The sequence below is a fragment of the Vicugna pacos genome, unplaced genomic scaffold (genome assembly GCF_048564905.1).
Source record: "Vicugna pacos unplaced genomic scaffold, VicPac4 scaffold_20, whole genome shotgun sequence".
Taxonomy (NCBI): Eukaryota; Metazoa; Chordata; class Mammalia; order Artiodactyla; family Camelidae; genus Vicugna; species Vicugna pacos.
Genome location: NW_027328741.1, coordinates 94,770,585 through 94,794,017, shown reverse-complemented (window position 1 = coordinate 94,794,017; position 23,433 = coordinate 94,770,585). Strand labels below are relative to the sequence as shown.

The 23,433-nt window shown below is 33.7% G+C and overlaps 1 long non-coding RNA gene across 1 annotated transcript; it reads right to left on the bottom strand.

Annotated features, from left to right (window-relative positions):
• Window positions 1-2,093: 2,093 nt before the first annotated feature.
• LOC140693852 (uncharacterized) lies at window positions 2,094-3,325 on the bottom strand. The gene is made up of 2 exons (XR_012069555.1): window positions 3,175-3,325; window positions 2,094-2,267 (listed from the first exon to the last, which is right to left on the bottom strand). It is a non-coding gene; the product is annotated as an uncharacterized lncRNA (long non-coding RNA).
• Between the last annotated feature and the right edge of the window lie 20,108 nt (window positions 3,326-23,433).

Below are 23,433 nucleotides of genomic sequence, written 5' to 3'. Positions count from 1 at the left end.
TTTCCTAATATCTGCAGAAAATTGGTACTCATGCATTTGGACAAATTTTTAATTCCACCACCCTCACCTACTTCTAGTCCACACATTTTAGATTGCAATTTTGTTACTGAATACGATCACCCCAACCAAGGTCCTAGTACCTCTTAGATTCTTCCTGCGTGAAGGTTAGAAAGGCACAAGTTATGGGGGGGTGCATAAACCTACATTAAATATTTGCAATATCACTGTCTCTTCTGGACAAATCTCTGATTCTAAGAAGTAAATTAATTAGAATGCAGTATAGTTATTAGTATGGGTAAGAGAATCAACTATTTTGGGTTGGGTGGGTGATGAAGAGACAGGAAATAATGAAGAAAATGAGAATGGAATGCTTTAGGCCTCTGGAGGCATGAATGGATAAGAAAATAATACTTTGTCTCCTGTATCTACCTCCAATTACTGTCTTGAGTGACTAGTCCTTGGGCTATGAAAAGAGCTAGTTTGTGGTGAAGAGTAAAGACCAAAACGAAATAGTTTGAATACCATGAGAGTTTTGTTGTTTCAGGAAAGTAGATTTTGCTTAAAGTCAACATGTATTTTTCATTCACTAAATTCTAATATGCATCTTGTGGCATGTGCTGTGTTTACTGTGCTGGTATCCAAGTTAGACAAGGAAAGGGGGACAGACAGAAAACATCTGAAGGAGGTAGTTTCTGAACTGAGACTGGGAAAGTCTAAGTAGGTAAAAGGAGGACACCCAAAGCCCAAGGATGAGCTGGAGCAAAGTGGTGAGGTTCCAGCTAACATAGTTGACAAGCATTTGCCTGGATGTATCTCAAGATACAGTGAATCATATAGATATGCCAAGGTAGGCAGAGTCCAGATTTATAAAGAAATTAGTAAACAAAGTTGAGTTTGTTTGCTTAGATTTGAAAAGGCATTAAGTGCCACCCTGAGGAAGTTAGCTTGTCTTTGGCTGGAAAATAAATGCAAGATAAATTATCAAAAAGAAAATATAGTGTAGAATCTTGAGGGGAGGAAATGAAAGCACCAATTGGAATGCTTTGAGAACAACACAAAGAAGACCATAGATAAAATTACTTCATAAATTCTACCACATGCTGATTGTGCCATCTGAGACTATATCATGTGACCTTTATGATTCCAGGGATGACATAATAAAGACCATGATCCCTGGGCCGGGTCCTGCATTTATCTTCTGTTGTAACACATCCTAACTTAACACTTTTCATACTTTCCAGGATGAACCAGAAACCACTTAGAACTTTTCCCTCTCTCCATGTTTTAGTCTTTTTCCAAATTCTTGCATTTTCTCTTCTTCCTTACAAGAAAATATTTAAATTAACTCCCATATTTTTCCATCAAATGTTCATATCAATCAAATATCTCATTTTTTCTTAGAATAGTAACATAGTCTCCCATTTAACACTTAACACTATTTAAAAAAATAAGGTAAATACAGGTACACATCTATGTTTATTGTTCAAATAAGAAAATTGCAGATATTTGTTGACATTTGCCAACCTCACTTTTAATCTTTGTTATCCTGCATAATCTGGTAGTCCGCTGGTAGATCAGTTGTGATTAGGATGACGTTCATATATTGAAGGTGTCTGATGAATTGTCCTTGAAAGAGAGGTAGCTGATGTATCAGCTATCACTGTCACTGGAAACCGTGGGTTTCTCCCTGGTTGAAGTTTAGAAAAACTCCCTTCATTGGCAGATATGTTATGATATATATTTGGAAAACTAGAATGCTCCAACATCTGTCCAATATAATTCCTCTGTATAGGAGATAAAATGCTGTACTGAGAAGTAGAATTTGTAGTTGTAATGAAGTTCACAACACGGCCATTTGCTTCAGTGTAGCTGCTTTGAGAGTGCCAGTGGACAGTGGTCAACTCATTTAAAATAGAACATTGATCCACTGCAATTTGTTCTGAGGGTCTAACTGACATTGATGATGGAGGAGAAAAATCACCTCTTATCGAGGTATTTGTATCACCAACTATGTGGCTAGAAGAGGGCTCCCTTATTAGAGGCATGTTTAAATTTGCAGAAGGTAAAAATGAACTTTCTCCACTAGTGTCAGCCACAAAACCAGAATTATGATTATCCATATTACCCCCTGCTTTATAGTGCTTCTTGTTGAAATCTTCAGCCAATGAAGACACCAGAGAGGCATTTTTAATCCCAACTCTTCTTTTTATTCTCACTAAAATCTGGGGACAGCCTCGTTTAAAATTTGGATGATGATAGAACTGCAGCTACAACCAAAGTATAAAGATTTTAGTAAGAATTTTAACCAAAAGACAACACTACAATAAGCATAACATATAAAACCTCAGATTTCACGTTTACTATCCAAAGGTAATATCATCAAAATATGAATATTGCTGACATTTTGAAGTTCCTTATTTGGAAAATACACATTTAAATAGTACAGTCATCAAATTTAAGAAGTTAGAATTTGCAGTAACGGTGAATGCCACTTTTGAAAAGCAGCTTTAATACCTTTATTTAGATTTCTGCTTAGATTCATAGTTGCCAGCAAAGTTTCTTATAATATGAATACATAAGGCACTGTCATCATTTTTTAGAAAAATTAAGCATTTTAGCCTTAGTAGTTTTATACAATTTTCAAATTTAGCTTTACATTTATATTACCATAGATTGATGCACAAAATAAAATTTTATATATACGTTACCAAGTGGTAACTAAAGTTTCTGAATACTTTGCTTAAAACAGAGACTTCCTTTTCTTCTGTCAGAAAGACAGCTAGACAAGCAGATCTTTAAATATTCTGTCGTACTTTACTAAACCCATAATGGTTAAGCTGTCTAACTTAACTTTTCATATTTCCAGTTTCAAATATTCTGAAAGGGGCATTTCTTAAAAAAACTTCCTTCTTAAAGACATCTTCACCAATCACTATGGAAGTTCCATTATCATCCCACCAGATGGATTTAAATTGGTCACTCCCAGCCATTTTCCAGAGTTTTCTGGGAAATGTCAGGGAACGAAAATAATTATCTTCATCTGGTTCAGGGACACAACGTGTGTAACATGGCCTTTTTATCAAGGATTCTTCAGACAAATTCTGAGAAGCATTTTCTTCAATCATAGACCTCACGTCCAAGTCCCCAGAGATTGATCACAAAATAGAGATCTACCGGATTTTCCTGAAGCAGTTGGTCCATCTTTACATGACACATCTTGAATTTCTGAAGAAACATATGCCAATTCATATAACTTTTTCTGCAGCTACTTTTCTAATCTGCATGATTTTGGGCACTGCAGCTTCAAATACTGCTTTGGCAGGCCTGAACAAATAAAGTGCTAGGCAACCACAATGGTTCTCAACCTGAGTAGCTGTGACATCACAAAACGACTGGTATCCTATCAACTCAAGTGTAACTTTCAGCCAGTGTTTACTTCTCATTCATTCAGTTAAAATGAAACATATAGAATGCTTATTTTTATACTGTGATCTGCAAATATTATCCCCACAAAAGCTTTTTAAACAATTAAATATTTGAGTCTTTTAATTAAAAACAATATCCATAGTTTTGAACACAAATTTATGACAGATTTGTGATCAGAGTATAAATAATGCAGAAAATATATAAAATAATTTTAAAGTTTTGGAATTTAAAGTGAAATTTGTGTAAAACCTGTACAGAAAATGTATAACAATTTCATCATCATTTGTAATTAAAGTGAAAAATAATTTGATTTGGGAATGGAAGTATGTATTTATCTGTGTACTTTAGAATAAGTAGCTCTATATTCAAAACATGAGAAGAATAAATATCAGTTTATTTGTTATGTTTATATATAAATTTTTAATATTTATGAAATAAAATTAGATTAAAATAATCAATCAAATTTAAGAAATCCCAAAGCGGAATTATTGTTTAAAATTGAAATTCAGTGCTATAATTGAAACAAATGTAATTTAATATTCTACTTTAAAATTGCAAAAGAAACAAGCTTATTGAATATTTACAAATGTTTATTTTTGCCATTCTTTCACTCAGAGGTTTATCGTTCCCTAGAAGTAATAAAATATCTTGTCATCTTTATAATCCATGCACTTGTGGCTTTTCTTAAATGTTCCAAAATGATGTTGATAAATAGACTTGTGCACAAGATCCTGGGTTCATTAAGCATTACCTCCATTAAGGGGCAAACAAACAAACAATCAAAAAACAAAGATATAACTGCATATGAAGGCTGGGTTGGAAAAGACCAGGTAATACATTTTAGGAAGCAATATTTTTCTCAGTCTTGAAACAGTTGGCATTGTTAGTATAATACGGCATTTTATGGCAAGTGTCTTGTTCACTAATTATAAATAATAGCTATATTCTGTGTCAGTAATCTGTAGTAAATCCAGTTCTACCAAAAGTTATATTCTTTATTTAGAAATAAATTCCATTAAACAGAGGCCAAATTCAAAATGAAAGATAAAATTTTTTAAACAAATAAATGTACCCTCAAGCTACAATGTGAATTTTTCCTTCAATATCTGTAAGTTCCATTCTAAGTAAATATTAGCAACCTGAATCCATGGCACATTATAAGTATTATAAACTGTAGTTTTGTTGGATTTAGTCCTGATTCATAAATATTATTTAACATTCACAAATGAATATATGTGATACCATCCCATTAAAAAAAAGAATTCAAAAAACCTCAAAATATTTAGGAAAATTATTGACTGGTCTGATCTTAACATTTTTATAAAAATATTCTTAAATTCACTCTAGATTGAATGTAACTAAGCATAATAAAAGCCATATATTAAAAACCCATTATTTACTTCAATTTCAATGTTAACATACAGGAAAGTTTTCCTCTCGTCCAGTAATAAGTTAAAGATGCTCATTTTCAGAAGTCCTTAATTACACTACTAGAAGTCCTAACCAGAACATCTAGTCAAGAAATAATATAAAATTCATCAAACTTGTAATAAATCAGTGAAGGTTTTACAGATGACATAATTATGCCTAGATAGAAAACTCCATAGACCCCTCCAGTGACTGTTTGAAATAATGAACAAATTTAGCAAACTTGCAGAATATAAAATCAACACACAAATATCTGTTGCATTTTTCTATAGTAACAACACATTATCAGAAAGAGAATTTAGCAAAACAATTGTGTGTAAATTTATACCAAAAAGAATAAAATAGGAATAAATTTGATAAGTGAAATAAAAGTTCTAAACATAGATCTATATATTACAGGTGCAAAAAATATATGTAAACAAAATAAATAGAAAGATATTCTGTGCTCATGGATTGTATACAATGTGAGGAAATATTTTAATCTATCTTTTACATGTTCAGTCTCCCCAGCAGTAATTATTGAGGAGAATGTCTTTTCTTAATTTTATACTCTTACTTCCTTTTTCATGGGTTGATTGATCATAGGTGTGAGAGATTATATCTGGTTGCTCTATCTATTCACCAACTGGTGTTGGGAAAACTAGATAGCAGCATCAGAGCAATGGATTTAGAACACTCCTTCACTCCATACACAAGAATAAACTCAAAATGACTTCAACAATTATATGTAAGTCAAGGCACAGTAAATCTCCTAGAAGGAAACATGCACAAAACACTCTGAGATATATCGCAGCAATGATCTCCTAGAGCAGACTACCCAGGTAATGGATGTAAGATCAAAATTAGTGAATAGGACCTAATTAAATATATAAGCTTTTTGACAACAAAGGGAACCATAAACAAAGCAAAATTACAACCGACAGGATAAAGAAAATATTTAGAAGTGATGCAACTGACATAGGCTAAATTTCCAAAATATAAAGAATTCATACAACCTAATAATAATACTTAAAAAAAACAAGAAGCCAATCCGTAAATGGGCAGAAGTCCTAAACAAGCAATTCTCCATTAGAGACATACAAATGACACACAGATATATGAAAAAAGTATTGCTCGCTATCATTATCAGAGAAGGGCAATTCAAAACTATAATGAAGTATCACCTCACGATAGTCACAATGGCCATCATCCAAAGTCCAGAGACAATAAATGCTGGGGAAGCTGTGGAGAAAGGGAACCCTCCTACAGTGTCAGTAGGAATGTAGTTTGGTGCAGTCACTGTGGAAAACAGGATGGGGATTCCTCAAAAGAATAAAAATAGAATTAACATAAGATCCAGCAATCCCACTTCTGGGTATATATCAAAGAGAACCCTAATTCAAAATGTCACCTGCACCCCAAATTTCTTAGCAGTGCTATATACAATAGCCATGATATGGAAGCAACGTTATTGTCCATCAACAGATAACAGTATACAGAATTTATGCCATATGTGCACAATGGAATAATATTCTGCCATAAAAAATGATAATACAATGACATTTGCAGTAAAATGGATGTCCCCATATTGTGTCATTCTAATTGAAGTAAGCCAGAAAGAGAAAGAAAAATAATACATGACATGATATATCTAGAACCTTAAAAAAAAATTTGGATGAGAACACTATGATTTCATCTATAAAACTGAAACACACTAACAGATCTACTTAATAATCTTATGGTTACTGCTAAAAGGGGCTTGGAGAGGATATATTTGGGAGTTGTAGAGTTATAAATGTTATCCACTATATATAAAAATAGATGTTTTCAAAATTTCATTTGTATCACACAGGGCAGTATGTTAAATATTGTGAAGTTAAGTTTAATAAGCACACAAATATATGCATGAAGTGGGACACATTGCTAAACACCACAGATTGACACATTGTAAATGGCAGTACTTCAATGATAAGTAAATGAATAAATATGTAAATAATTAAGTAAATAAATAAATAAATAAATAAATAGTATTTAATAATAAAAGAAATACAAAGATTCACAGTACTTAACTTTACACATCAAGAATCTAGGAGAAAACAGAATGAAGAAGAAAATTGAATGAATGAGAGTAAGGCAAATAAGAAGGGAAACAATTTAAAAGATAAAAAAAAACGAAGCCCGTTTATTTTAAACATAAATTGGAACAACATTTAGGTTGGCTAAGAAAATAAAAACTCAAATAAAATTAGATATAAAAGAGAAGATATTACAACTGATGTTATAGAGATGCATAGCATCATAAGAAATTAACAATACCCAACAATTTGGAATGACCTAGAACTAAAGATAAATTCCCAGAAATATATGTCTTCACATACTGAATCAAGAAGAAATTAGAAAGTTAAATAGAGCACAAGTGTGTATGAGTATATTAGTAATCCATACCTCCCAAGCCAGAAAATATTTACAAGATGAATTTGCTGGTGAAATCTGTGATATATTTGAAGAACCTTTCTCACCAATACTTCCCCAAACCATCTAAGAATTTGAAGGGGGTGAAAGAATCCAAACTTGTTTTATGATTCCAGCTTTATTTGCATAACAATGCTAGAAAGGACATTATATGCAAAATATAGATTATTATCCCTGATGTACATATGTGCCAAAATTTTCAACAAAACAGAAGGAAAATGAATTCAACAACACATTTAACTTATCATACACATACATGATTTAAGGGATTTATCCCTGGGTTTAAGGATACTTCAAAATATTCAAATCAATAAAGGTGACATGCCTCACTAATAGAATGAGAAATAAAACTCACATAACCATCTCAATAGGTGTGGAAAGAGCATTGTATTAATGCAACATCCTTTTAAGATACTCCCAACAAATTAAATTAACCCTTTCAGTGGCACGGTATAATATACACACAAACACTTTGTGGAGAGAAGCGAAGCAGTTCTGTGTTTATTGATTCTAAGAAAAAGGGTTTATATAGGACATGCACAATGCTTCACATATCATCTAAGTTTTAACAATGATAATAATCTTAAGCTATTTATGTCCCCATACTCCTGCAGTAAGCACAGGATGTTAAATGATGAAGGATTGTTTTAAAGTTCACCACGGATCTTCATTAAGTAGGCCATCTCTTATCCAGGCAGCTGTGCCTGTCTTAGATTGTCCTCCTCTGAAGATCTTACCCAGCATAGGCTCTCCAGCCATCCATACTGGATACATTGATTATGCCATTTCTTATCCAGCCTGGATATGAGACATTCCTCACTACTTGTTTATCAGTTCAGCCCATGGGCTTATACTCTAGAGCCTTCAGACAGGGGCCTACAAACACAATATTCCTTGACAGAAAAATGAATGAAGAAAATTGATGTATATATGCAATGGAATCAACACTTTGCATTCCTATCAAGAGTTTCCACGGCGTTCCCTTTTCTCCTCAATCTCACCAACATATATTTCTTTTCTTTTTGATGAGAGCCTTCTGAGAAATGTGAGGTCTTGTCTCATTTTTGGCTTATGACTTTCCTAATAATTTATAACTCTGAACACATTATCATGTGTCATATAGCCAAGAGTATGCTTTCTACAGAAAATTGATTCAGATCAATCTATTCAGTTCCTATGGACATTTTTTTAAATTGTATTGTTTGGTCTTTTTTGTTGTGGTTGTGTATGACTTTGCCATATATTTTGGATATTAACACTTGATTGTAAAATATCACTTGCAAATATATTCTCCCATTGTGTTGGTTGACTTTTTATTTTATTGATCATTTCTTCTGCAGTGTAAATCTGTTTAGACTGATACAATCATCTTTTGTTAGTTTTGCTTCTGCTTCCCTTGCCAGTGAGAAGAATCAAATGAAGTCAAGTGTACTTCTTATGTTTTACCCTAGTATTCTTTGTTTTCAGGTTTTATTTTTTATATGCCCAGGAGTGGGTTTGCTGGGTCAAATGATAGATCTATCTTTATTATTTAAAGGAAATTCCATACTGTTTCCAAAGTGGTTGCAACAATTTTCATTCCCATCAACAGCGTTGGAGAGTCCCTTTTTCTCTACAACCTCCAAAGTCTTTATTATTTGTAGACATTTTGATGAAAACCCTTCTCAATAGTGTGAGATAAAACATTTTATTTTTGTCTTGCCTTTCTATAATGATTAGCAATGTGAGCATGCTTTTATATTCCTGTTTATCATCTGTGTGTCTTTTTTAGAGAATTGTCTTCTGCTCATTTTCTGGTTGAGTTGTTTGTAGATTTTTGAAATGGAGTTGTATGAACGATTTGTGTATTTCAGAAATTAGCCTTTTGTTGATTGCACAGTTTCCTTATGTTTTCTCCCATTTGGATGTTCATCTTTTCATTCTGATTATTTTGCTGTGTAGAAGCTTTTAAGTTTAATTAGGACCTATTTGATTATTTTGCTTTTATTGTTTTCAGCTTGGGAGAGTGACATAGGAAAATTTTTCTACAATTTATCTATTGTTTTGCCTATGTTAGTTTCCAGGAGTTTTATTGTGTTATGTATTAGATTCAGATATTTAAAATATTTTGAGTTTATATTTGTACAGTGTGAGAGAGTATTCTAATTTCATTGATTTACATGCAGATATCTAGCTTTCTCAACATCACTTGCTGAAGGTTGTCTTTTAGGCATTGTATATTTTTGTTTCCTTTGTCATAGTTTAGTTGACCATAGGTGTGATGTTTTATTTCTGCCTCTGCATTCTGTTCCAGTGATATAGATGTTTGTTTTCCAGTATTGTGCTGTTTTGATTACTGTAATTTTGTATTATAGTCTGAGATCTGGGAGGGTTATGGGTTATGCCTCCAACATTGTTCTTTTACCTGATTGTTTCTTTTGCAGTTCTAGTTCTTTTGCTGTTCCATACAAATCATAGGACTGTTTTTATTTCTGTGGAAAATATGATGTAGTTCGATCTGAATCACTTTATATCTGTAGACATATTTTGTAGTATGTATAGTTTAACAATATTAATTGCTCTAAACTAAGACCTTGAGATTTCTTTCCATTTCTTTGCATCATCTTCAAATTTATTTATCAGTGTCCTTTTGATTTTATTATCTTTGTTTTTTCCTAGGTTTTTCATTTTTTGATCTGATTTCATATGGATTTTTTAAAATTATGGAATATTTCATTTTTAGTGTAAAGAAATGTGACAGTTTTTGTTTATTAATCATGAATCAGGCAACTTTGTTAAATGCCTTTATTAGTTTTAGTTGTTCTGGTGTGGAGAATATTTAGCGTTCTCTATATAGATTATTATCTCAATCTAAATTAATAACAGATTTACTTCATTCAATCCAACTTGAATAAATTTTTTTCTATTCCGATTGCTGTTGCTAGGACATCCCATACTGTGTTTAATAGAAATGGTGAGAGTGGGTATCCTTGTCGTATTCCTTAATTTGGCTTTCAGTTTTTAACTTTTGCATATTATGTTGTATATATTTCTGTAATAAATGACTTTAGATATTTTGAGATATATTTCCAGAATCTTTCTTTGGTAAGAGGTTTCTATTGTTGTTGTTGCTGTTGTTGTTCTTGTGTTGTTGTTGTCACTGTTCTAATTAATAAATGTTGAATTATGTGAAATGCTTTTGATGGGTTTATTGGGATAACCACGTCGTTTTCTCTTTTACCTTTGTTAATGTGGTTTATCAAACTGATTGATTTGTGTATGTTGAACCTCTCTTGTGACCCTGCAAATAATCCAAGTTGATCATGGTGTATGATTCATTTTTGGTTTTGCTGGCTTTAGTTTGCTAATAATATTTTGTAGAATATTTGCATTTAAATCAATCAAATATATTTGCTAGAAGTTGTCTTTGCCCATACTTTGTTTTTGACTTTGCTATCAGTGTGATGAAATCTTTATAGAATTAATTTGAGAGTTTCCCACACCTTCACAATTTTTGAATAGTCTGAAGAGTATAAGTTCTGCTTTGCATTTTTGTACATTGCTCCACGGGAGCTGTTTATATCTGCACTTCTATTCAACAATTTTTTTAAATGCAGATTCTATCTTTCTTCTAGAAACAGTTTGTTCAAATTATTTGTTTCTCCTTATATCTGCCTCTTTCTAGACATTTGTCTATTTCTTCTAATTTGTCCATTTTATTGGCAAATATGTGTTAACAAAATGAACACTTTTTTGTATAACTGAGGTAACAATTGTTATTTCTCTTATTTATTTCTGACTTTATTTCTTTGAAGCATCTCTCTTTCCTTCATGATGCACCTGGCTAGAGGTTTTCTGATTTTGCTTATCTTAAAAATAAAACATAAAACAAAATCTTCTGTTTTACTACAATTTTGAAGAATTATTTTTCCTCTATAATTTATATTTGCACCTGTAATATTTAGGATCATGTTTTTTTCTTTTTTTTTACTTTTTTTATTGGTTAACAGTCATTTTACAAAGTTGTCTCCAATTCCATCGTAGAGCACAAATTTTCAGTTAAAATGAACTTATATACATTTGTTGTCTCATTTTTTCTTCTGTGAGCTGCCGTCAGATCTTTTATACATTTCCCTGTCCTGTACAGTACAATCCTGTTTATCTATTCTACAATTTTGACCTCCCAGTCTATCTCTCCCCGCCCTCTGCCCCCTTGGCAACCAAAATATTGTATTCTATGTCTGTGAGTCTATTTCTGTTTTGAAATTGTGCTGTTTGTTTTTGTTTCATTTTGTTTTTACATTCCAATAATGAGCCATCTCATATGGTATTTTTCTTTCTCTTTCTGGCTTACTTCACTTAGACTGATTTTCTCCTGGACCATCCATGTTGCTGAAAATTGCGTTAGGTTGTTGTTTTATATGGCTGACTAGTATTCATTTGTATAAATGTTCAACATCTTTTTCCAGTCAAATGTCGCTGTACATTTAGTCTGTTTCCATGTCTTGGCTATTGCAAATAGTGCTGGCTATGAACATTGGGGTTCAGGTGTCATCTTGAAATAGGGTTCCTTCTGGATTTAAGCCCAGGAGCGGGATTCCTGGGTCATATGGAAAGTCTATTCCTAGGCTTTTGTAGAATCTCCATTCTGTTTTCCACAGTGGCTGTCCCAAACTGCATTGCCACCAGCAGTGAAGGACGGTTCCCTTTTCTCCACAGCCTCTCCAGCATTTGTCATTTGTGGATTTTTGAATGATGGCCATTCTGTCTAGTGTAAGTTGAAAGCTCACTGTAGTTTTGATTTGTATTTCTCTGATAATCAGTGATATTGAGCATTTCCTGATGTGCCTTTTGATCATTTGTATGTCTTCCTTGGAGAATCGTTTGTTTAGGTTTTCTGCCCATTTTTGGATGGCGTTGTTTATTTTTTTCTTTTACAGTAGGATGAGCTGCTTATATACTCTGAAGATTAAGCCTTTGTCGGTTTCATATGCAAACTATTTTCCCATTCCATAGGTTGTCTTTTGTTTTACTTCTGGTTTCTGTACTGTGCAGAAGCTTGTAAGTTTCATTAGGTCTCATTTGTTTATTCTTGTTTTTATTTCTTCTACAAGAAGATTTTCGAGACGTATGTCAGAAAACGTTTTGCCTATGTTTTTCTCAAGGAGGTTTTTATACCTTGTCTTATGTTTAAGTCTTTGATCTATTCTGATTTTATTTTTGTGTATGGTGTTCTAGCTTCATTGGGAGTGTTCTAGCTTCATTGATTAACATGCTGCTGTCCAGTTTTCCCAACAACATTTTCTGAATGGACTGTCTCAATTCCATTGTATTTTCTCGCATCCTATGTTGAAGATTAAATGACCAAAAGTTTGTGGGTTCATTTATGGGTTCTCTATTCTATTCCATTGGCCTATATGTCTGTTTTCCTACAGAAACATTGCTGTCATGTTGACTATACCTCTATAGTATTATCTGAATCATTAGCGTAAAGATATGCCAGATTTTTGAACCTAAATCTTGTAACCTGCTACCTTTGTGAATTCTTCGATCAGCTGCAGTAGTTTTTATCTGGATCTTGTAGGGTTTTCTATATATAGTAACATATTATCTGCATATAGTGAGACTTTTACCTCTTCCTTGCGAATTTGCGTCCCTTTTAATTGTCTCTCTTGTTTGGTTGCTGTGGCTAGGACTTCCAAGATTATATTGTGTTAGAGTGGTGATAGTGTGCACCCTTGCCTTGTCCCAGATTTTAGTTGGAAAATTTTGACTTTCTCACCATTGTGTTCTATGTTGGATGTAAGTTTGTTTTCTATAGCTTTCATGATTCTGAAATATGTTCCTTCTATGCCCACTTTGGTGAGATTTTTTTTATCATACTTGCGTGTTGAATTTTATCAAATGGTTTTGCTGCATCTATTGAGATGGTCATGTGGTTTTGGTTCTTTCTCTTGTTGATGTGCTGCATTTCACTGATTGATTTGTGTATGTTGAACCACCCCTGTGTCCCTGGCATTATCCCCAGTTGATCATGATGTATAATCTTTTATCTGTGTTGTTGTATTCTATTTGCTACTATTTTCGTGAGGATTTTGGTGCCTGTGTTCATAAGTGATATTGGCCTATAATCTTCTTTTTTGGTAGTGTGTTTGCCTGGTTGTGGTATCAGGGAGATTGTGGCTTCATAGAATGACTTTGGGAATATTCCTTCCTTTTCAATCTTCTGGAAGAGTTTGAGAAGGACTGATATGAGTTTTTCTTTATATGTTTTGTAAAATTCCTCAGTGAATCTGTGCGATCCTGGATTGCTATTTGTAGGGAGGTTTTACATTACTATTTTGATTTCATTTCTAGTGCTCTGCTTGTTCAAGGGTTCAGTTTCTTCTTGTTTCAGTCTTGGTGGGCAGTATGTTTCCATGAAACTTTCCCATCTCCTCTAGGTTATACAGTTTTTTCAATACATTTTTCATTATATTTTCAAATGATATTCTGTATTTCTTTTTTATTTGTTGTTATTTCTCCGTTCTCCTTCCTTATTTTGCTAATTTTTGCTCTCTCTCTTTTCTTTTATTGGAGTTTTGACAGATGTTTGTTGATTTTACTTATTTTTTCAAAAAACTAGTTTTTGCATTCATTGCGTATTCCCTACGGTGATTTTAATCTCTATTTTACTTATTTCTTCCCCAATATTTATGATTTCCTTCCTTCTGCTGCCTTTTGGGGTTTTTTGTTCTTCTTTTTCTAGTGCATTCTGCTGGTGGGTTAAATTGTTTATTTGTGATTGTTCTTTTTTGAGGAAGGCCTGTATCACTATAAACTCCCCTCTCAACACTGCTTTTGCTGTGTCCCCTAAATGTTGTGTGGTTTTGCTTTCATTTTCTTTAATCTCAAGGTACTTTTTCATTTCAGCTTTTATTTCTTCATTGAACCATTGGTTTTATAATAAAATATTGTTTAATCTCCATGTTTTCCTTTTGTTATCATTTGTTTCTCTGTTGTTGATTTATAGCTACATGGCATTGTGTTTGGTAAAGATGGTTGAGGTAATTACTATCTTCTTAAAATTGCTGAAGTTTCTTTTGTGCCCAAGTACATCATGAATCCTGGAAAATATTCCACGTGAACTTCAAAAGAATGTTTATCCTATTTTGGGGGGTGCAATGCTCTGAAGATATGCACCAAGTTTATTATTTTTATTGTATTATTTAACTTCTCTGTTGCCTAATTTATTTTCTGTCTCGATGATCTGTCCAGTGATGTTAATGCAGTGTTGAAATCTCCAAATATAAATCCCCCTTTATATCAGTTAGTAATTATTTTATGTACTGAGGTGCTCCTGTATTTGGTGCGTATGTATTAACGAGTGTGCTATCCTCATATTTTATCACTCCTTCAGTCACTATATAATGTCCTTCTTTATCTTACTTTATGGCCTTTGTGTTAAAGACTATTTTGTCTGCAATCAGTACTGCAACACCTGCTTTTTTGGCTTTTCCATTTGTTTGGAATATCCTTTTCCATCCTTTCACTCTCAATCTATTTGTGTGCTTCTCTCTGAAGTGGGTCTCTTGTATGCAGCATATTGAAAGTTCTTGCTTTATTATCCAGCATGCAACTCTATGAATTTCGACTGGAGCATTTAGTCCTTTAACATTTACATTATTTGATGATAGGTTTGAGTTTATTGCCATTTTAACCTTAATTTCCATTTAATTTAGTATTTCCTCTTTGTTCCTTTCATCTTCCTTTTATGGTTTTGTAATTTTCCTTTGTATTATCATGAATTTTATTCAGTTTTAGTGACTCCCTGGTTTTTGTCTTCTTGTCACCCTTTTTTATGTCTTATAGACCTTTATTATAACTGCTTTTATTAAAATGATAGTAACCGAGAACTAAAATTTTGAAAGGAAAGACCAAAAAAAAAATTCTCTATTTTCCTGCCACACTCTCCCACTCTCAATGATTTGTATGTCTTGTTTAAAAATTTTGTGTTTATTTTATTTGTAATTCATGAATTATCACCTTTCCAGCTGTGAGCTTCACATTTCTGTAGCATCCTGCTTCTTTTCTTTTCAGGGAACACATTTCAATATTTCTGTTAGCAATGGTCTAGAGTTGTTAAACTCTTGAATCTTTTTCTTGTCTGTGAAATTATTAATGTCTCTTTCTACCATAAAGGGTAGACTTGCTGGTCAAAGTATCCTACAGTATATCATTTTTTTCATTCAGTACTTTGAATATATCTTGCCACTCCCTTCTGACCTGTAGTATTTCTGTAGTGAAATCAGCTGGGAGCCTTATGGTGATTCCATTGTAACTCACTCTTTGCTCTACTCTTATTACTTTAGGATCATTTCTTTATCCCTGACTCTGGCCATCATAATTATATGTCTTTGTGTGGGTGTATTTGGGTTCTTCTTGTTTGGAACACACTGAACGTCCTGTACTTGTATATCTGATTCCTTCTTTAAGTTTGGGAAGTTCTCAGTCATGAATTCTTCAAACATCTTTTCAATCCCCTTTGATCTTTCCTCCCTTTCTGGGGCTTCTATCAAGCCAAGATTGGCATGCTTTCTATTATCCCATAAGTCCCTTATGCTTTTTTCATTTGTTTCTCATTGTTTCTCTTGTAGCTCTTCTGATTGGGTGCTTTCTATTGTACTGTCTTCTAAGTCACTAATTCATTTCTCTGTGTTATCTAGTCAGATTTGCGATGCCTTTAGATCATTCCTCATCTCAGTTAATGTGTTTACCTATTCTTCTCTGCTCTTCTGTATATCTTCCATTTCATTTTTGACATATTTTATATCTCTAAACACTATCTCTTTTATTTCCTTCAGTACTTTGATCACTCCTTTTTTGAAATCTAGATCTATTTGGATATCATTGTCTATTTCACTGATCATTCTTTCAGGGGATTTCTCTTGTTGTTTTAATTGGGAATGGTTTCTCTGCTTCTTCAGCTTGCTCCTACCTCTCTGGCATTTTGGTTTTTGGAGTTTCAGTTATCTACTCTGGTCATAAAGGAGTTTATCTACCTAATGCCTATGTAGCAGTACAACTTACAAAAGAGAAAAGAGAGAGAGAGAGAAAGAACTATAAGAAGGGAGAAATAAAGGTTTGAAGACATTGTATAATGAGTAATATTAAAGCAAGTTGAAACAGAGTTTTGAAAAATAATAATAATAAAATATTTTCAAAAATTTCAAAGGGATTAAAGTGGGGGTATATATAATTGCAGATGATGTAGAAGTTAGGAGGGTAATTGAAAATGGAACCGGAAAAACAGGTTAAAACAAGGGGGTGGTCAGTGTCCTCCTGGAGACTCTGTACTTTTAATGTGAAATCTTTCTGTATTCATCCTGATTTGGAAGCTCATCTTGCTCTTTCCAGAGGCCCTCCATTGGAGACCTTATCTGTGCTGCTCCCAGGGCATGTCGGTAAGCAGTTCGCTCCTACACCCAACACTGGGTCAGGTGCAGCTCTCTTTTCTCTGGGCTGGCTTGTCACTGTCCTGCACGATGCTGCAGTCAGATGTTGCAGACTGACCAGGCAGGATTGGGCATCATGTCCTCTAAACACCATGGCCAGGGGCTGCATTCCAGCCCAAAATATGTGGGCCACCATCCCCCTCAGTGGGCCAATCACTCAACTGCTCTGTGCCACTGTACGCTCTGCCTCGTTTATGCACACTGGAAGTGGGGTCAGGGAAGTATGAGGAACTGCCCTGTCCCTGGTAGGAGCCAAAATCCAACTCCTTATTAGTCTTGGCAGACAAGTTCCCTGAGGAACCATTACAGTAGGATCCTATCTGCCTCAGGATGTAGACAAGTCTCCGTGTGGCCCTTGAGGTTTCTAAGTCCTTAGGTGTAGATGCAGTTTTTGCCATGACTGCCACCTGAGTGCAAAGCACCAGAGGGTATGGTGGCTGTGTCTGAGCCCCAGCTCTCTTTACCTAGAAAATATGTGGATTTTCAGAGATGGGGAATGCACCCTTCCACCCACAGGGCACATCTGGGCTGTTGTTTTATGGAGGGCCCAGGTTGTTCTGCCCTGTGCACCCACAGCCATGTCACAAAGCCCACTCCATTTCCCTGGGATGCCGCATCGCAGCCATCCCCATCTACCAACCAGTTCGGGCAGCGTGGCCCTGCCCCCAGCTTCCAGGCTGCATCATTTGCTAGGATTCACAGGGATCCTCTGTGCCTGTTCAACTTAGTTCTGTCAGTCAACTTATACTTTGTACAGGTCCAAGCCTTGGAGGCTCATCCCCCTTCCTGCTGAACTCTCAGTTGGAGAGGGAAGACGCAGTGAATGAGCACCAGTCCATCTCTGCTGATCCCTCCCAGTGGTACCTGTCCCACTCTGTTTTGCCTTTTCTTGTTTCTTTCTTCCTCTTCTACTACCAGATTTTTCGCATCTTTATCTATTGAAGAGGACAATGTTCTGTCACAGTTCTGCAGGTTCTCTGGTTAGCTGAGTGTATCTGTGGATGTGAGTCTTTGTGCATTTGTGGGAAAGGGTGACCTACAAACATCCTTCTGCTCCAGCATCTTTGCCTCCACCCCAAAAATTCTCACTTTATGGTGGAAGATAAACATAGTCTTGAAATAAATGAATAAGTTATTCCATGGAAATGAAAAGAAAGTGCAGATTGTAATGCTCTACTCATACAAAATACGTTTTAAAATAAGGGCCAAAATGAAAGAAATATGAGATTGTATAAAGAAAAAGACATCAATTAAAAAAATTGGGAATTACACTCATTAAATTATATATGGCCCAAAACCATAGAGCTTAAGTATAAAAAGAAATTTTAGTAGAGATGAAAGAATTAATTCATTATAAAACAATAATAGTAGATGAGTTTAACACCTCATTATTGTGATGATCAGATCATTCAGAAAGACTATCTGTAAGGAAACAGAGGTCTTAATAGCATATTAGATCATTTGAACCTAACTGAGCTATTGGACACTGCATCAGAAAAGCAGAACACATGAACTTTTCAAGTGTGCACAGGATGTTATGTAAGGAATTAACCACATATTATGTCATGAAATAAGTCTCAGGAACTTTAAGCAAATATAGATAATAGCAAGTATTTTTTCATACATAAAACTATGAAACTATGCATCAACTCTTGAAAGAAGAATAGGAAAAGCACAAACATGAGAGAAAACCACATCTTTTAAAAAAATACAATTAAACAAGGTCAATGATGAAATCAAAGAAGTAATAAAATCATACCTGGAGACAAATTACAAAGAAAACACAGCTTCATAAATGTATGGGATGCAACAAAGGCAAATCTACAAAGTAAGTTTTGAATAAATCAGGCCTTCTACAAGGAACAAGAGATACCTCATACAAAGGACCAAGCATAACACCCAAAATAACAAGAAATAAGAACAAACAAAACCCAAAGGCAGTAGAATGAGAAATCTTGAATGATTAGGTTGAAAATAAAATAAAATTTGAAAAATAAAATACAAATCATAAAATCAGCAGTTTTAATTTTCTTAAAATATTAACAAACAGAAAAGCATTTAGCCAGGCTTATAAAGAAATACAGAGACTAGACCCAAACAAAATAAGAAATGAAACAGTAGAAATAATATCTGATATTACAGAAATAGAAGAAAGATTATGAAAGCTCTATGAGCTGTTACATGATGACAAACTGGACGACCTAAAAGAAATGGATACATTTCTAAAAACGTACATCCTGTCAAGACTGAATATAGAGAAAACTGAGAACTTGAATAGAGCAATCAGTATAAGTTAAATAAAATGTATAATTTTAAAAACACCACTTGAATAAAATTCCTGGATTTCTTCACTAAAATCACTTTCCCCCCAAGTATTTTAAAAAAAGGAGGAAGGACTATTCCCAAAGTTATTCCATGAGGCCACCATTACCCTGATAACAAAACCAGTCAAATACACTACCAAAAAAAAAATGAAAATGAAAATCCTATATCCTTGATGAATATAGATTCAAAAATACTCGAAAAACTTCAACAAATTAATCCAGTAATATATAGAAAGGATTATACACAATGATCATTTGGATGCCTTCCAGAGTGACAAGGATGGTTCAACATACACAAGTCAAGCAGCATGACACATATCTAATAAAGGAAGGACAAAATTCACAAGACCATGAAAATACACAAAGAAAAAGCATTTGACAAAATTCAACATGCATTCATCATCAGAATTCTCATGAATGTGAGTACAATGGGAACATTTCACACCATACTAAAGTCCATTTATAACAATTTATAATACTCAGGGGAAAGACTGAAAGCCTTCTGGGTAAATTCGGGAACAAGGCAAGGATACCTACTGTCACCACTTCTGTAAAATAGTAATAGAAGAAAGGAAAAGGAAAAGAAAAATAAGTAAAAGGAACACAAAACGGAAACAAAGAGAGAAAATTGTCACCAGTATTGAAGGCATAAAAATCTACACAAGGAATCCTAATGGCCCCAAACTGACTAATATGAACAAAAAATAATTTCATCAAGGAAGCAGGGTACAAGATTAATGTAAAGACGTCTCTTGCATTTGTCCACATTGATCATGAGATACCCTAAGATGGACGTTGAAAGCAATAATATTTAAAACCCCATTCCCCCGAATATCTTGGAATAAATGTAACCACATATGTGAAAGAGCTACTCACTGAAAATTATAAAACATTGACAAGGAAATTAAAAATGATTCAAAGAAATGGAAAGATGTCTTGTGGTCTTGGATTGAAACAGTTCATATTGTTAACATGTCTGTACTACACAAAGAAACCTAAGGATTTAGTGCAATTCTTGTTACGAAGCTGTAGTATTTTCCACAGAACCAAGAAATACATAACTGTAAGTTTTTCATGAAACCATTAAAAATTGCCAAAATGACCTTTGAGAAAACATCAAATCTGGAGGTATAACCCTCCTGGATACTTTACTATACTACAAACCTACAGTAATAAAAACAGTATGGCATTGGCACAGAGATATAATTAAAAAAAAAAAAAAGAGAGCCTAGATTTAATTCCACAAACCTATGAGTAATGAATCTATGATAAAAGAGCCAACAGTTCACAATGGAGAAAATACAGCCCCGTTAATGGATGGTGTTGGGAAATCTGGACATCTACAAGTAAAACAGTGAAATGAGAGCATTCCCTGACATCATATACAAAAATAAGCTCCAAGCGTATTAAGGACCTAAATGTAAGACCTGATAATATAAAATTGTTAGAAGGGAATATAGGTGATACACTATTGGATATACATCATAGGAATATTTTCTTGTATCAGTCTCCTAAGGCAAAAGATATTAAAGCAAAAATAAGCAAGTGGGACTTAAACAAACTTGAAAATTTCTGCACAGCTAAGGACACTATCAATGAAATGAAAAGACTGCCTGTGTAACTCGAGAACATATTTGCAAACAATGCAAGTGGCCAGGGGTTAATAGATGTAGGGTAATAGATGTAACATGGATTTAGGTTACACAACTCAAGGTGAAAAACAATAACCCAATCAAAAACTAGTGCAGAGTACCTGAGTTAACATTTTTCCAAAGAAACATTCAGATGAGTAACAGGCAAGTGATAAAATTTCACAACATTACTAATTATTACATAATTGCAAATCAAATCCACAATGAGTTATCACTTCATACTTGTCAAACGGCTTTTATCAAAAGGTCTACAAATAGTAAGTGTTGGAGACGATGTGGAGGTAAGAAATCTCATGTATACTCTTGGTATTAATGTAAATTGGTAAAACTTCTTTGGAAATCAGTATTCCGATTTGTTTAAAAACTAAAAAGTTAACTACCATATGACCCAGTAATAACTCTCCTAAAAAAATCTGGGGAAAACACCCTAAATTGAGAAGAACCAATGTTCACAACAGCACAGTTTATAATATGCAAGAAAGGGAAGCAATCCAATAGTCCACAGCAGACTATGGACTTAAAAAGAAATGATGTTTCTATAAATATGCAATGGAATAATACTCAGCCATGAAAAAGTATAACACATTGCTATTTCAGCATCATGAAAGGACCAAGTAAATATTGTGCTTAGTGAAGTAACTTTGACAAAGACAAAAGAATATAATTTAATTTATCTGTGGAATCTAAAGAATAACAAATATCTGTGTACATCTTTGATTATTGACAGATGACAGATAAATAGATAGAAGGATAGATACATACGTACATGATAGATAGACAGATAGATAGATAGATAGATACATAGATACATAGATACATAGATAGATAGATAGATAGATAGATAGATAGATAGATAGATAGATAGAGACATGAGGGAGAGGTAAAAAGATTATATAGACAAGACTTGAGAAGACTCAAAGTTATGGGAAAAAATTTATGTTTACCAAAGTGGAAGGGAAAGAGAATTTAATTGTAGGACATTGAAAGATAGAAAGAAGTATACATTAAGTAGAGTAGCAGCAATGATAATCTGCATATATAAGGGAATTATAAACAATAGCTTAAAATAATTCTATGTTACAAGTATTGTAATACTTCATAATGCAATATAATCTGCAAACTGGTTAGAATCACTATGCTGCACATCTGAAATTACACAATATTATACATCTAATGTACTTCAATTAAAAATAAAACATATCATGTATAATTTAGTCCTTTTTCCGCTGATAGCATCTTCCTTTAATATTGTTTCATTTTACTCTTCAGTTTTTATGATTACTGTTTCAAATAATTTCTTTTACTCTTGTGAAAATGATACCAGTTTGAAGTATCTATATTTATTGCACCTTATTTCCTCTTCTTCTCTCTTTAATCCATAAAGTATAGTAGCATTTAAGAACATACCCAAAGAAACAGTTGCAACTTTCTCGTGGTCTATCCTTAGCATTTTGGTCAATGTTTTGCATATTTTTGCCATTTTATATTTCTTAGAAGACTTCTTTTCTACACCTCTTTTAAGGTGTCTCGGTTTTGTTTTTTCATCTCATTCAGGTTTGTTTGTTAAAGTCTTCACTTTCGCTTTACATCTAAGTGATAACTGTGTAAATATTATTCGGTGAGTGATTTCTTATTTCAGTAGTTTGAAAACACAATTTTATTTACCCTTGGCATATGTTTTTGCTCAGAAATCTGCTGATAGCCTAATGGTGGTTCCTTTGTAGATTATCATAACTTTATTTGGCTGCCTTTAAAATTTTACTTTGTCATTTTCTTGTCAATTTGCATATCATGTATCTTGAAGGAGGTCCCTTTGTCTTAAAGTTATTGGTGTTTTGTTGGCTCACGGACTTGTACATCAGTTCCTTACACAGTTTCGTGGAGTTATCAACTATTACTTCTTTAAATAAACCATCAGCTGCCTTCTAACTTTCTGCCCCCTACAGGATTCCCCTCTAATGTGCACTTCCTGAGGAAGTCTGATGGCTACTGTAGAATTTCCTCACGTTTTAATATCTTGAATCTCTGCCATCTCCTATCATTTCTAGTTTTGTATTGGTGAGTTTGCTAATCTCTCTTCCACAAAGACAGTCTACTACCAATGCTTTCTGTTGCATTCTACATCTCATTTATTAAGTTCTCCTGGTCCTCTAATAATGTTTGGTTATTTTATAGTTTCAGTCTCTTTGGTAATGTATTCCTTTTCATCATTTCATTTATTCCTAAGCTCACTAAACTGCTTTCTTAGTTTTGTATTTTGTATTGAGTTTCTGTATGACATTTATTTGGATTCTGTATTAGTTATATGGCAATATACCATGTCTTTAAGTTTGTTTGCTGCAGGGTTGACACTGTGTGTGTGTGTGTGTGTGTGTGCAGGTGCGTGTGCGTGTGCGTGTGCATGTGTGTCTGTGTCTGTCTCAGTGTCTGTGTGTGTCTATCTGTGTGTTAGCGTGCCCTATAATGTTACTGAGATTGGTCATGATCTTGATAAATTATTTCTCTAATTACACTAAATAACAGATTGGGAGTTGGAGTCCTTGCATATGTTTTCTGGTAGCTTGCATTATTTCACAATTTTTGGTTTGCTTACCTGAGCTACCTCTGATAATATTTCAAAATGGCACCTTGCGGTCGCTACTGTCTGGATAAAAGATGTGCTTTCATTGTCACTTCTTA